The following is a 3,098-nucleotide window of genomic DNA, read 5'->3' as shown; positions in this document are numbered from 1 at the left end:
TTTCATCTCCATGGTGTTTTTAGGCAATGCATGTATCAGCAATGCTAGCAAATTCCTCTTTTTCAGAGAGACCTTGCGGTCACTGGGACACTGATGACGCTTTTCATTGTGATTTCTGTATGGACACGTTCACACAATTAGGTCCTGTAGTGTGAAAGTGCATGATGCCCTCGCAATTTTTTTTTTTTTTGTAAGAACCACTGACAGAGCTATCTTTAGGAGGAAAATCCATGCTAAACCTCCACTTTAGCAATGGGACCATTAAGCCATTCCAACTGATTTTGCAGCCATGCTGAAGCAGCTGCAAGAGGTTAGGATAGGGAGACTGTGGCCCACACAGCTGCTAAAAGTGTATATCAGAAAGATGAATAGATACAGATTCTAGATAAAGAATAAAAGGATGGAACTGAAGATGCTGTTGTTCATGTGGCAACTTACAGAAAGCTGCTATCAACAAGTTGGTAAGAATTTGTTTTTATTAGCTGTCAGGGGACTCCTTTGTCTCTGTGGATCTATTTTAAATGGTTTTCCCCTTTCAGCACTCCATGATAATAAGAAACTTATGTAAGTGCTTTTATTCAGAGAGAATCTGGCTTTGGTCTTATTTTGTTTTGAGAAAACAACAGGGCTCAGACAGTGTATGAATAGAACTTACATACTCAAAAAGTGGAGCAGGCAACTGAGACAAACTGCAAGGGCAGGGCAGGAATAATGGGACTAAGGGCTTCACAGTTCAGCTGTTTGCAGATGAGTAATTAGCATCCTCCACCCAGTGAATTAACTCTTCCTCAGTAGAACGGTGAGGTACTATGGAAAGCTAAATTACTCATAGCAATAGCTGAAAAAAAGAAAGAAAAAAACCCAAACCAAATCCAAACCTTTCTTCCCCTTTCCTGGTTTGTGGGGGCAAGAACTATGTCGTCCCACATGAAGAGAGAGGAAGTGCTTTGGCTTTTCCCACAAGCTGCTGGGCAGAGTGTATCCTGAAAGCACAGGTGGATTTGGGAGTGTGTTTGGTGGTGCAACTCTCTGTGATAAGGGTGAGTAGCCTGCCACAGCTGGTGTTGTATTATGTGCTATGAGTACTGAACCTGCCAGCATAGCATGGAGAGGAGGTTTCTTGGCATGGAACTTTCCTGCCTGGTCTGAAACACTAGAGAATAGGCACTTTTTTTTTTTTTTTTTTTTTTTTTTTTTTTTTTTTTTTTTTTTTTTTTTTTTTTTTTTTTTTTTTTTTTTTTTTTTTTTTTTTTTTTTTTTTTTTTTTTTTTTTTTTTTTTTTTTTTTTTTTTTTTTTTTTTTTTTTGGTTTTAAAGGCTGTGTTCCGGTTGGGAGTTGGGGTAATTTACTGGACTGGACTTCATGGAGTAATGTCATAGCAATCCCTTAAATGTGTAAAGCTGAATCTGGTGTGACTTCTCTGCTAGAAAGGAATTGTGATCTGTAAAAAGATCTGGTTCTTGCTCAGTAGTTTGTTTAAGCCCCATGCAAATAGCAGGTAAGCTGCTGTCAGATGCTAATGTGATGGAAACATGTTAAGTAGAGTCCTGCAGTTGCCAAAACCCACTCTACTGTAATTAAAAGTAAATCTAGAACAACTTCCTGACAGGCTTTATAAGAAAATTAGCTATCTTACAGTGAAACTAGGCTAGCACATGTTACTGTAGAATGACTTTCTGTTTCCTGTCAGCTTTGTAAATAACTCTACTTCTAAATTCTCATATAAGATAATGAGAGAATAAAACACATCTATCATTATTTATGACAATATTCTGAATCTGGATAAAACCTTTTTTAACCATGTTGCAATTACAGGGAACAGTGGGGAATAAAAAAGTCAAGACTTAAAATTATGTAAAGGCTTAAAGCTCAAGTAGCAAGTATATATTTTACCATTGTTTCTTCAGGAAAGAAAAAGGTAGGTGCACTTCTCTCCTAGGTTGATCAATTATATAGAAAATTGACTTTTGTCTTTTTCTTCATTTTTTTTTTATTTTTTGAGCCAAAATTGCTGCTTTGGATACTGTATCCAATCCATAGAGACTAGAATGTGTCAGCAGGATGCAAAAATTTGGGTTGAAATGCTGTTGGTCTAACTATGGATCCTGAGGAATTGATTTCTATCAAGAAGTTAATAGGAAGAAGTATGTAAAAGTTGGTAGTGAGCCACCAAGGCCTTGTTTGTCAATGTTCATCTGAGAATAAATGCTGTGTCCAACCCTCATAATTGTAAAGCAAATAAATCGGTGATTTTCTTATTTTCTGCTGACTGTTTTATTAGCTACTTACAGTTTAGTATCATACTGTGATGATTTATTGTAATGAAAAATTACAAGGAAGTGGCAGTCATAAGCTTGTTTCTGGACATAAACTTTGCCCAATTTAGGCAAAATATTCTTTTTAACTTTCTGTTTCACCTCTTGTCCTAATTATCTGAGTCATGTTCTTATAAAACTTAGGAATTCTCTTGATAACTAATTTAGAAATTATAATTTTGGGTATCCCACAAAAGATGTCTGGAGGGAAACTGTAGAACCTCATTCCCTTGAATGAGAAGATAAGAGAGACTAAAGTACTTCTAATGGCTCAAAGCATGCTGCAGTATTATTCTTAGAGATGGCAACATGTTGAAGCATTTTTTGTGACAGGTTTGTTTTGATTAACTTTCTATTCTTGTAATAGCACACATTTGTTGGTCCCCAATAATTTGATTTAATGCCCCCATTCTTAATTTTTATCTGTTAAACTGATCATTCTTCACTGATGTCGCGCTCTATTTTTTTTCTAGAGCAAACTCTTTTTCTGTACCCATCCTAAAGAAATACTGTAAGGCTAAAGTACAGTGCAGATGATAAACTAGTTATTTGTTGGATTGCAGATGTTTGATGCTCAGATTAAATCTACTGCTGTTACTTTCTATCCAGATGTGGATTATTTGGTTGTTTCCTCTTAAAAGCTAATAGAGATTTCCTTTTTCTTGCTTTGTTAATGATGCCTGCAACTGGGCTTATTATCAAGTTTACCTTTGGGCATGGATGGATTCCAATAATATTATTTCCCCATCTTGTGTCCTAATGTTTTCAATCTGTCTGCAATTA

Source organism: Empidonax traillii, unplaced genomic scaffold (genome assembly GCF_003031625.1).
Source record: "Empidonax traillii isolate 1590-97213 ecotype Southwest subspecies unplaced genomic scaffold, ASM303162v1 scaffold56:size2478089, whole genome shotgun sequence".
Taxonomy (NCBI): Eukaryota; Metazoa; Chordata; class Aves; order Passeriformes; family Tyrannidae; genus Empidonax; species Empidonax traillii.
Note: the sequence above shows the minus strand (reverse complement) of the source record.